This window comes from Dromiciops gliroides, chromosome 3, assembly GCF_019393635.1.
Source record: "Dromiciops gliroides isolate mDroGli1 chromosome 3, mDroGli1.pri, whole genome shotgun sequence".
Lineage (NCBI taxonomy): Eukaryota > Metazoa > Chordata > Mammalia > Microbiotheria > Microbiotheriidae > Dromiciops > Dromiciops gliroides.
This window is the reverse complement of record NC_057863.1, coordinates 667,387,136-667,400,202: the sequence shown is the minus strand read 5'-3', so window position 1 is coordinate 667,400,202 and position 13,067 is coordinate 667,387,136. Positions and strand designations below refer to the sequence as shown.

At 37.6% G+C, this 13,067-nt stretch overlaps 1 protein-coding gene across 1 annotated transcript in view; it reads right to left on the bottom strand.

Annotated features, from left to right (window-relative positions):
• Positions 1-13,067, bottom strand: part of LOC122749581 (zinc finger protein 420-like) — a 410,887-nt gene that overhangs the window by 270,135 nt on the left and 127,685 nt on the right. The gene's annotated exons all lie outside the window — the stretch shown is intronic.

Genomic DNA, 13,067 nt, shown 5'->3' with positions numbered 1-13,067 from the left:
TATCCTGCTACTTTGCTAAAGTTGTTAATTGTTTCAAGTAATTTTTGAGTTGATTCTCTAGGATTCTCTAGGTATACCACCATATCATCTACAAAGAGTGATAGTTTTGTTTCTTCCTTGCCTGTTCTAATTCCTTTAATTCCTTTTTCTTCTCTGATTGCCAACGCTAACATTTCTAGTACAATATTAAATAATAGAGGTGATAATGGACATCCCTGTTGCACCCCTGATCTCATCGGGAAGGTCTCTAACTTATTTCCATTACATATAATGCTTGCTGATGGTTTTAAGTAGATACTGCTTATTATTTTAAGTAAAGCTCCACCTATTCCTAAGCTCACTAGTGTTTTTTATTAGGAATAGGTGCTGTATTTTGTCAAAAGCTTTCTCTGCATCTATTGAGATAATCATATGATTTTGGTTAGTTTTCTTATGGATGTGGTTGATTATGTTGATAGTTTTCCTAATGTTGAACCAGCCCTGCATTCCTGGTATAAATCCCACCTGGTCATAGTATATTATCCTGGTGATCACTTGCTGTAATCTCCTTGCTAATATCTTATTTAAGATTTTAGCATCAATATTCATTAGGGAAATTGGTCTATAATTTTCTTTCTCTGTTTTTGCCCTGCCTTGTTTTGGTATCACCACCATATTTGTGTCATAAAGTGAATTTGGTAGAACTCCTTCTTCACCTATTTTTCCAAATAATTTGTATAATATTGGAATTAATTGTTCTTTAAATGTTTAGTAGAATTCACCTGTAAACCCATCTGGTCCTGGGGATTTTTTCTTAGGGAGTTCATTAATGGCTTATTCAATTTCTTTTTCTAATATGGGCTTATTCAAGAATTTTATTTCCTCTTCAGTTAACCTGGGCAGCTTGTATTTTTGTAGATATTTATCCATTTCATTTAGATTGTCAAATTTATTGACATACAGTTGGGCAAAATAATTCCTAATTATTGATTAAATTTCCACTTCATTGGTGGTAACATCACCCCTTTCATTTTTTTGTGGGGCAATGGGGGTTAAGTGACTTGCCCAGGGTCACACAGCTAGTAAGTGTCAAGTGTCTGAGGCCGGATTTGAACTCAGGTACTCATGAATCCAGGGCTGGTGCTTTATCCACTGTGCCATCTAGCTGCCCCCACCCCTTTCAATTTTGATACTGGTAATTTGGTTTTCTTCTTTCTTTTAATCAAATTAACCAATATTTTATCTATCATTAAGTAATTTTAGCTATACCCCCTTGGACTTCCTCATTATCAACCTCCAAAGAGTTCAGGAAGCATTAAATGGGATGTGGTACTAGAAGACCAACAGGGAGTCCTGCTGTCAACTTCTTATTAGAAAGATGTTGGATTCAAGATATAGTTTGACATATACTATAGACAAGGAAATTAAACAAATATGCAGTATATGAGCAGACAGTGGCAGATATTTTTGTATCAGACAAGAAAATAAGAAAAGTTGGGTATAATACTCAAAATAATTACAATCGTTTAAAAAAAGTAACCCTATTCCTGAGCATATGAAATTCACCAAGAATGATCCTGTGATAAGGCGTCCACGTCTATCAGTACAAAGGAGGAGGAAGATTATTTGACGTCCATAAAATGATAATCAACAGTGGGCATTTAAAGAAAGGATGGAAAGTGTAATGGATAGATGCCATCTAGTCATGTGAACAGAGCATGCTCAGTCACAGGCTTGAATTCTAGTGTCAGTTGCAGATATGCTGGAAAAGTTACTCAGACATCCTGAGCTGATGGCCAGAGTTATGAAGGGCAATAAGATTGCCAGGCTTGCCTGTGTAATAGGTTTGTTATGAGAATTGTTGCGAAAATTTCTAAGTCCTTTGAAGAAAAGAAACACAGAAGGTTTCAAGTCATGGAAAATAGGTTTTTTGAGAGAGGGTATCTATCTCACAATAAAGCCAGTCTCAGGCAGGGGTAGGACCTGTGATACCCCAAGTATTGGGATTCTGGTGGTTTTATACCTCTACAGGCTCCTCCCATTGCACCCTTAGAAAAATGCAAATGGTACAGAAAAGGAGACATTGAAACTTGAACATTATCTTTAGTGACAAAGGCCATCTAACCAACTAATCACAAGAGAGGAACAATTAGTCTTAAAGCATATTTCTAAAGGAACATGGTCATGTCTTTCATCCTGAAGCATACTTTTTTTTTTTTTTAGTGAGGCAATTGGGGTTAAGTGACTTGCCCAGGGTCACACAGCTAGTAAGTGTTAAGTGTCTGAGGTCATATTTGAACTCAGGTCTTCCTGAATCCAGGGCCAGTGCTCTATCCACTGCACCATCTAGCTGCCCCCTGAAGCATACTTCTAAAGCAACAGGTCAGAAATCTCAATGCTGATTGGTTCCTTCAGCTTAGAAGATGCTATTTTTAGTGCTGTGGTTAACAACAATGCACCTTTTAAAAAGGGACATCACTACAAAGCTGATACATGACCCATATAAAGACTAGCTTGAAATACAAAGAGAAACAGGTTACATAACTAAAGAAAAGTAGAGAATACTTAAACATTAAATCAAATCATTTATCTCATATTATACTAATTATTACCACAGTTAGATCACTTCTATTTAAGTGGAGGGGAAAATCTCACTTAAGGAATTCAATGGTATTATATGTTAAGCTCTTTCTAAAATAAGCCATCTTGGGGATGGAGTGAAGATGTCAGAGAGAAGCCAGGAAGTTTCTTGAGCTCTCCCCCATTTCATTCAGAAATAATATTAATCAAATCAAGGTTCTAAAAGAACCCTGGTGGGAAAAAAATCTACAAAAAGATGAAGTAAAATAATTTTCTAGCCCAAGATAACTTAGAAAGACTTCAGGAAAGTTCTGTCTCAGTTGGATAAAAGGGGAGGGGAGCCCAGTACAGGCAGGGTCCGGGCAAGCCAGCATGAGGCTCTTAGCCATAGCACAGGTCAGCAACTGAGGCCCAGGAGTCCTGGCTCAGCAGGCCAGTGGCACAGCAGGCTAGCTGTGAGAACTCCAGCCCCAGCACAACAGCCATGACTAGGGTGGCCAACCATAGAACAGAGGGCAAGCTTCCAGTCTCAAAAGGCCCAGTGCAGAAAGCCAGTCACCAGATCCCTGGCTACCGGTGCAAAAATCTTAGGACAGTGCCCCCTATGGCCCAAGAGCATAGCTCAAGTCTAAAATAAATGAGTAAAAAACAAAAAAGAACCCTGACTAAAGAAATCTCCTATGGCAAAAGGGAAGGTCAAAACCCTAACTCAGAAAAGGACAACAATGTCAAAATGCCTACAGGTGAAGCCTCAAAGGGGAATATGAATTGGACTCAAGCCCAAAAATTAATTTCAGAAAAACTCAAAAAGGATTCTAAAAATTGAAAAGTGAGGTACATAAAAATTGGGAAAAGAAATGAGTTATGCTAGAGAATTACAAAAAAAAATAGTTAACCACTTGGAAAAGGAAGCACAACAATCAGATAAAGAAAATGATTCCTTTAAAAGTAGAAATGCCCAAAGGGAAAAGCCCAAAAGCTCACTGAAGAAAATAATTTCTTAATAATTAGAATTTAGCAAGTTGAAGGACTCTATGAAACATCAAGAATCAGTCCAATAAAATCAAGAAAATAAAATAATAGATAAAAATGTAAAATAACTCATTGGAAATACAACTGATTTGGAAAATAGATCCAGGGGACATAATTTAAGAATTATTAGATAACCTGAAAGCCATGATCAAAAAAAGCATCTGGGCATAATTTTTCAAGAAATTATCATGGAAAACTACCATGATATTCTAGAACCAGAGGGTAAAATAGTCATTGGAAGAATCCTCTGGGGGGCAGCTAGGTGGTGCAGTGGATAGAGCATCAGCCCTCAATTCAGGAGGACCTCAGTTCAAATCAGGTCTCAGACACATGACACTTACTAGTTGTGTGACCCTGGGCAAGTCATTTAACCTTCATTGCCCTGCAAAAAAAAAAAAAAAAAAAGAATCCACTGATCACCTCCTGAGATTCCAAAATGAAAACTTCAAGGAATATTGTAGCTAAATTTGAGAACTATCAAGTCAAGGAGAAAATACTACAAACAGCCAGAAAGATATGATTCAAGGACCAAGCAGCTACAGTAAGGATCACTCTAGACTTAGGAGCTTTTATGTGAAAGGATCAGAGGGCTTTAAATATGAAATTCTGGAAGGCAAAGAAGATTAGATTACAACCAAGAGTCAACTACCCAGCAAAACTGAGCATAAACTTTCCAGAAGAAAAGATTGATATTCAATGAAATAGGGGACTTTCAAACTTGCCTGATGAAAAGACCAGAGCTGAGGGGAAGCTAGATGTTGCAGTCGATAAACCGCTGGCCCTGGATTCAGGAGGACCTTAGTTCAAATCCAGCTTCAGACACTTGACACTTACTAGCTGTGTGACCCTAGGCAAGTCAGTTAACTCTCATTGCCTCCCACCCCCAACACACACACACACACACACACACACACACAGAAAAGACCAGAGCTGAACAGTAAGTTGATTTTCAAACACAAGATTCAAGAGAAGCATAAAAAGGTAAAAAGGATCGGGGTGGCTAGGTGGCGCAGTGGATAGAGCACTGGCCCTGGAGTCAGGAGTACCTGAGTTCAAATCCGGCCGCAGACACTTAACACTTACTAGCTGTGTGACCCTGGGCAAGTCACTTAATCCCAATTGCCTCACTTAAAAAAAAAAGGTAAAAAGGAAAGAAAAAAATATGGTATTCAATAAGGTTAAGTTATCTACCTTCATGGGAAGATGATACTTGTAACTTAAGAACTGTCTCTGTTAGGGCAATTAGATGGAATATACTTAGACATAGGGAGTGGGAAAAAAGCTGGGGATAAGCCTTTGATGTGATGATTAAAAAAATTAATGGGTTAAAAAAGGATTGTACTGGGAGTAGAGGAAAGGGAGAGGCAGAATGGGGGTAAATTATATCACAAGAAGAGGCATGCAAGACCTACTAGAGGTGAGGAAAAGAATGGAGAGCATAAGCACTGTTTGAACCTTACTGTCATTGGATTTGGCTCAAAGAGGGAATAACATGCACACTCAGTTTAGTAAAGGAATCTATTTTACCCTATCAGGAAGTAGAAAGTGAAGGGGAAAAGAAAAGGGTGGAGGCCTGATAGAAGGGAGGGCAGATTGAGGGAGATGATGGTCAGAAGCAAAACACTGGTGAGGAGGGACAGGGTGGAATTAGAGAGAAAAATATAAACAGAGGGAAAAATGAGATGGAGGGAAATACCCAGGTAGCAAATATAACTGTGGATATGAATAGGATGAACTCCCCCACAAAATGAAGCAAGTAGAATAGATTAAACACCAGAATCCCACAATATTTATTTAGAGGAGACACATTTGAAGGAGAGACATGAACACAGAATATATTATGTTTTAGCTAAAGCAAAAAAAAAAAAAGCAGAAGCACCAATCTTCATCTCAGAGAAAGCAAAAGCAAAAATTGATCTAATTAGAAGACACAAGGAAGGAAATTACATCTTGCTAAAAGGTACCATAGACAATGAAGTACTATCAGTGCTAAATACATATAAATCAAGTGGTCTGAAATCCAAATACTAAAGAGAAATTGAGGGAGTTTGAGGAAGAAAAAAAGTATAAAACTATGCTAGTGGGGGTCCTCAATCTCTCCCTCTCAGAATTAGATAAATCTAAGCACAAAATAAACAAGAAAGAAGTTAAGGAGGTATATAGAATTTTAGACAAATTAGATATGCTAGACCTCTGGAGAAAACTAACTGGGGATAGAAAGGGAGATAACTTTTTCTTAATGGTGCATGGTACCCACACAAAAATTAACCATGTTTTAGGGCATAAAAAAATCTTATGATCAAATGCAGAAATGAAATAATATTAAATACATCCTTTTCAGATCATGATGCAATAAAAATTACATGTAATAAAGCATTTTAGAAAGATAAAAAATTGGAAACTAAATAATCTCATCCTAAAGAAGGAGTGAGTCAAACAACAAATCATAGGAACAATTAATTTGATCAACGTGAATGACAATAATGAAACAGCAAACCAAAATTTACAGGTTGCAACCAAAGCAGTGCATAGGGAGAATATTATATCTCTATATAGTTACATGAATAAAATAGAGCAAAAGTGGATTAGTGAATTGGCATGCAAATTTAAAAATAACTAAAAAAAGATCAAATTAAAAATCTCTAATTAAGAAGCAAATTAGAAATATCTGTGAAAATCAAAAGAAACATTAACAAAATGAAAAGAAAGAAAACTATTGAACAAATAATTAAAACTAAGTGCTTTTTTGGTTTTTTTTCTTTGATTTTTGTGAGGCAACGAAGGTTAAGTGACTTGCTCAAGGTCACACAGCTAGTAAATGTCAAGTATCTGAGGCCAGATTTGAATTCAGGTCCTCCTGAATTCAGGGCTGGTGCTTTATATACTGTGCCACCTAGCTGCCCCTTCAAGTTCTGGTTTTATGGGGGGAAAACATAATAAAATTAACCTTCGGATAATTTGATTTAAAAAAAGAAAGAAAACCAAATGAGTAGTATCAAAAATGGAAAGGATGAATTCACTACCAATGAAGAAGCAATTAAAGCAACAATTAGGAGCTATTTTGCCTAACTATGCCAAGAAATCTGACAATTGAAATGAAACGGATGACTATTTACAAAAATATAGATTTCCCATATTAACAGAAGAGGAAATCGAATATTTAAATAACCTCATCTTAGAGAAGTCCTTAAGAAAAAATCTCCAGGGTCAGATGAATTTATAAGTGGATTCTAACAAACATGTAAGGAACAGTTAACTCCAATATTATATTATTTGGGAAAATAGGTGGAGTTGTCCCAATAAATTCATTTTATAACACAAATGTGGTGCTGATTCCTAAATGAGGAAGAGCCAAAACAGAAAAAGAAAATTTTAGACAACTTTCACCAATGGATATTGATGCAAAAATTTTAAATCAAATATTAGCACAGCACTAAATAAGTAAATTGAGTAAAATTGTCATTTTTATTATATTAGTACAGCCTACTCGTGAGCAATTTATATTTTTCCATTTGTTTAGATCTGATTTAATTTATGTGAAAAGTGTTTTGTAATTGTGTTCAGAGTTCCTGGGTACATCTTGGCAGGTAGATTCCCAAGTCCTTTATATTGTCTAGAGTGATTTTAAATGGAATTTCTCTTTCTATCTCTTGCTACTGAGCTTTGTTGGTCATATATAGAAATGCTGGTGATTTATGTGGGTTTATTTCATATCTTGCATCTTTGCTGAATTTTTTAATTGTTTCAAGTAGTTTTTTAGTTGATAATAATTTTCAGTGGTGAGGGTTCTTTTCTATTTCTTATTCATATGTTAGCCTCTTTTCTGCCTTTTAAGGTTGATTTCTCCTCCTGGGGTACAGTGTGCACTGTCCCAAACTTCTTTTCCTGGGGGCTTTCTGCTTTGAGGCCTCAACAGTTTGTAGTTTGCTCACTGCACTGGAGTGGTCCTGTCTAGTTGGGTGTGTTGGGTAGTAGATATCCCATCTAGCAGATTACCTTCTGCATTGGTGCTGGAGTCCTCACAACTGGCCTGCTGCACCAACAACTTGCTGAACTAGGACCTCTGGTCCTCAGCTGGTGAACCACGCTATGACTAAGAGCCTTTTGCTGGCTTGCCCAGACACCGTCCATGCTGAACTATGCTCCCCTTTTAACCAGATGAAACAGACCTTTCATAAAGATCATCTAGGTTATCGTAAATCAGGAGATTTTTTCACTCCGCTTTTTGCAGGCTTTGCACCTCCAGCATCTTTTGAGAAGTTTAAGTTAACATTGGTGCTAATGGAAAATTTGGGTGAGCTCAAGCAGCTTGCTAGTTTCACTCAGCTATCTTAGCTCCTTACCTCTTTTTTGACTAAATGTGTGACCTGGGCCTGTCACTTAACCCCAATTGCCTTGTTATCCTGGGCCATCTCCTGTTGTCAGGATATATGTCTTGCCACTGGACTCATCACATCACCCCAGTGTCATGGTGCTCATTGAGAATGAAGGACGAACAACAATCCACCCTTAATCACTGAATGGGCTTTGCCTCAGGCAAACTGAGACCTAAGAAAGGTCTTAATTTAAAAGGCCAAGGTCTCCCACTGCATTTGGAGCCATCTCCACTTGTACTGATAAATATCTAGCCACTGGACCCAGATGGCTCTGGAGGATAGAAACAGGTTGGTGACTTTGCATAGCCTTTTCTCACTTAAATCCAATTCATTGCAAGTCATGATATCATCTTCCCGGTATTATGGTCCTCTTTAAGAATGAAGGATAAGGGGCAGCTAGATGGCACAGTGGATAGAGCACCGGCCCTGGAGTCAGGAGTACCTGAGTTCAAGTCCGGCCTCAGACTCTTAACACTTACTGGCTGTGTGACCCTGGGCAAGTCACTTAACCCCAATTGCCTAACTAAAAAAAAAAAAAAAAAAAAAGAATGAAGGATAAGGGGGCAGCTAGGTGGCGCAGTGGATAAAGTACCGGCCCTGGAGTCAGGAGGACCTGAGTTCAAATCCAGCCTCAGACACTTGACACTTACTGGCTGTGTGACCCTGGGCAAGTCACTTAACCCCAATTGCCCCACAAAAAAAAAAAAGAATGAAGGATAAGGGGCAGCTAGATGGCTCAGTGGTTAAAGCACCAGCCCTGGATTCAGGAGTACCTGAGTTCAAATCCGGCCTCAGACACTTGACACTTACTAGCTGTGTGACCCTGGGCAAGTCACTTTACCCCCGTTGCCTGCAAAAAAAAAAAATTAAAAAAAAAAAGAATGAAGGATAAGGGGCAGCTAGATGGCTCAGTGGTTAAAGCACCGGCCCTGGATTCAGGAGTACCTGAGTTCAAATCCAGCCTCAGACACTTGACACTTACTAGCTATGTGACCCTGGGCAAGTCACTTGACCCCCATTGCCTGCCAAAAAAAAAAGTACGAAGGACAAACAATAAACTACCAAGAAATAATTGTTTTATAGAACTGGAAAAAAATTTATATGGAAGAACCAAAGGTCAAGAATATCAAGAGAATTAATGAAAAAATGCAAAGGAAGATGGTTGAGCCATACCAAATCTAAAACAATAATATAAAGAAGCAATCATCAAAACTACTTGGCAATGGCTAACTAAAGTGGCACATCAGTGGCATAGATTAGGTACACAAGACAGAGGAGTAAATGACTATAGTAATCTATGGTTTCTAAAACCAAAGCATTCCTGCTTCTAGGATAAGGCCTCCCTATTTGATAAAAACTGCAGGTTAACATGGAAAATAGTATGGCAGAAACTAGTCATAGACCAACATCTCACATGTTATACCAAGATACAATCAAAATGGGTACATGATTTGTTTATAAAGGGTGGTACCATAAGCAAATTAAGAGAGCAAGGAGTAGTTTATCTGTCAGATTTGTGGACAGAGGAAGAATTTAGAACCAAACAAGAGATAGAGAACATCATGAAATGCAAAGGGGATCATTTTGATTACATTAAATTAAGAAATGCTTACACAAACAAAACCAATGCAACCAAGATTAGAAGGAAAGCAGAAAGATGGGAAACAATTTTTATAGCAAGTGTTTCTGATAAAGGCCTTCTCTCTCAAATATAGAGAGAATGGATTCAAATTATAAGAACACAAGTAATTCCCCAATTGATAAATGTTTAAAGAATGTGAACAGGCAGTTCACATTTCACATTCAGAAATCAACGTGGGGCAGCTAGGTGGCAGGGGCAGCTAGGTGGTGCAGTGGATAAAGCACCAGCCCTGGATTCAGGAGGACCTGAGTTCAAATCCAGCCTCAGACACTTGACACTTACTAGCTGTGTGACCCTGGGCAAGTCACTTAACCCCCATTGCCCTGCAAAAAAAAAAAGAAAGAAATCACCTATGAAGAAGTGCTCTAAATCACTTTTGAATAGAGAGATGAAAATTAAAACAACTCTGAAGTATCACCTGACACCTATCAGATTGGCTAAAATGATGGAAAAGGAAAATGATAAATATTGAAGATGTGGGTAAATTGGAACACTAATACATTGTTGGTGTTGTTGTGAACTGATCCAACCCTTCTGCAGAGCAATTTGTAACTGTGCCCGAAGGGCAATAAACCTGTGCATACTCTTTGACCCAGAAATAGCACTACTAAGTCTCTGTCCCAAAGAGATCATAAAAAAGAGAACTACATATAGAAATATATTTGTAGCTGGTTTTCCTTGTGTGTGTGTGTGTGTGTGTGTGTGTGTGGTTGCAAACAATTGGAAATAGAGGGAATGCCCATCCATTGGGGAATGGCAGAACAAGTTGTGTTATGGGAGTGTAATGGAATACTATTGTACTATAAGAAATGATGAACAGGCTGATTTTAGGAAAACCTGGAAAGACTTAAGTGGACTAATACTTAGTGAAGTGGACAGAATTAGGAGAACATTGTACACAGTAACAGCAACATTGTACCATGATCATCTATGAAAGCCTTAGCTCTTCTCAGCAATACAAGGATCTGAGATAATTCCAAAGAATTCATGATGGAAAATGCTCTCCACTTTTTTCCTGTTTTTCTTTCTCATGGTATAAGTGAGATTTCCCCCATGCCTTAGGTACAATTGATTTAACAGTAGTACTAAACAGTTATAGAGAAATATAGTCCAGAGAGGCTATGTGCAAGATGGCAAAGACACAATCCAGTAAATGGCTATGGTTATGAGCCTGTTATTCAGTAACGGAGTTATTTTAAGAAGGATATATAGAATGACAAGTGACTATGCTAGTATCTGACTAATGGTTTCTTTCTTCCTATTCCATACTTACTCTATTTGTACCCCTTGGATTATGTTAAATAGCAGGAGGTGTCATCGTGTATAAATATCCATTGATACTGAAGCTCAGAGTCATTGGGTGCTAGACTTGAGCCTGTCTTTCCTGTGAGACAGGACTCCTTTCTCGATAAACCTATTGTTATTTGGCTTGGAGACTTTGTTTTTTTCTTTGTCTACCACTGAAACTTAGAAATTTTCATAACAGTGTTTTTTCCCTTTTGTCCTGCTTTTTCTTTCACAGAATGAATAATGTGGAAATGTATATGCATGGTTCTACATCAGATTGTTTGTCTTCTTGGGGAGAGGGAAGGAAAAGAAGGGAGGGAGAAAAATTTGAAACTCAAAATCTTATGGGAAATGAATGTTGAAAGGTATCTTTACCTTGTAATGGAATTTATTAATTTGATCATTGACAACACTATGCTAAGGTTTAGTAAAAAATCTAGTAATTCAAACAGTTAAAGAAGAGAATCCAGCTTTCCAGGCCAGAATCCAGAACCCAGTTTTCCAGACCAGAATCCAGCTTCCTCCTGATGACATCTTACCACTTTAAGAAGACAAGAGAACTCAGAGACTTTATATGAACAGTTTTGTTTTGTTGGGTTTTGTTATTTCCTTCTGTTATTATATACCATCTGTAACATGTGCTCTCTGCAGAGGCCCTCCCTCTGCAAGACCAATGCCAAAGCGCTGCATTCATGAGGGACTGCCCCTCTGGACAAAACTTTTCTCTCTCCCTTTTCTATATTGATATTAACATATTGTTAGTTAGCATAGGATATTATATTTGGCTGTTTCATTGAGCAAACTCATTTGTTTTTCAAATAAAGCAAAGGGGGGAATGTGGTAAAAATTATTTTTGGTAAAAATTATTATCAGAAGTTTTAGCTGAATCATTTGAGAGATTGCACATGCTACTGAGGCGGCTTTTGAAGGACCTCCCTTTTGGGGAGGAGAATGTGAGGAACTTCCGGGATGCCAACTTAAAAGTGAGGGCAGGAACGGAAGTTCGCTCTCTCTGGTGGCAAACTTAGCAGTGACGGAGCGGTATTGAAAGGAGTGCACAGGGTTTGGTGTTTGGTCTTTTCAGGGGTTCATGGTCTGGCAGGCAGTTTGGGATTTGGTGAGTTTTATAAAGGAATAGACTAAGTTTAGATCTAAGGTTATTCATTTGTATTTCTCCTTCCTTATTTCCCTAATTGGTTTCAGCTCTTGTTGTCTAATTAATTCCCAAGCAATTAAAAAAAAAAAAACCTGATCCCTCACAGATTAAAGCTCAATGGCTCCTTTTCCTTATTGGTCTGTGAGATATATCTATATCTATATATCTATATCTATATATATAAAGGAAAGTTTAAAGGGGGAGATTAATGCTCTATCTATCCAATTTGGCTCTCACAACATGCAATTGGAGAAAAGAAAATACTATTTCCAAAATAAAATTAGCCAATGTGCAGGTGTTTCCAAAGATTGATTCTGCTTATTTTAATTTGAAAATTCTTTATTTTGACTGAGGAAATAGAATATAAGTCAGTTTACATCATGCCACTAGAGAAAAGAAGATATATTTAGGTGTATGTGTCTTTCTATTAATACATAATTGTTTTCCTCAGGTGCACAGAACAGGTTTGAAGTGAAGGAGTTGACTACAAAAGTGAGCATTTTTGTGGAAGACTTTAGCAAGTATAGATTTGAGATCGCTGGTGCCTGTGACATCAATTTGAGAGAAATCTGTGGCTCTAATGCCAAGGTGGATAAAAACCCTAAGACAATCTGGGAAATTGGAAAGGGATTCATGCAGTCTTCAGTCCTAAATCACAGAAAGAGAAGGACTTCATGGAACGACTGTTTTCAGGACAGTGAAGATAATAAATGGTTTCCTAAACGACTAGAGCCTTTTCAGTCTCCTGAGAAGTCACATGAAATGCAAATATATCAAGGGAATCATCTAGAAATGGCACTGATTTTAAATTCTGATTTCATTAGACATCAGAAAAGTGATACTGGAGAATTGTTTTATGCAAGTAACAAAGGAGTGAAGGCCTTCAGTGAGAACTCTAAGCTCATTACTCTTCAGAAAATTCACATTAGAAAAGAGTCTGTTGAATATAATGAATGTAAAGCAACTTCATCCCATCACGCATCTCTTCCTTGTCATCCTAGATTATACCATGGAA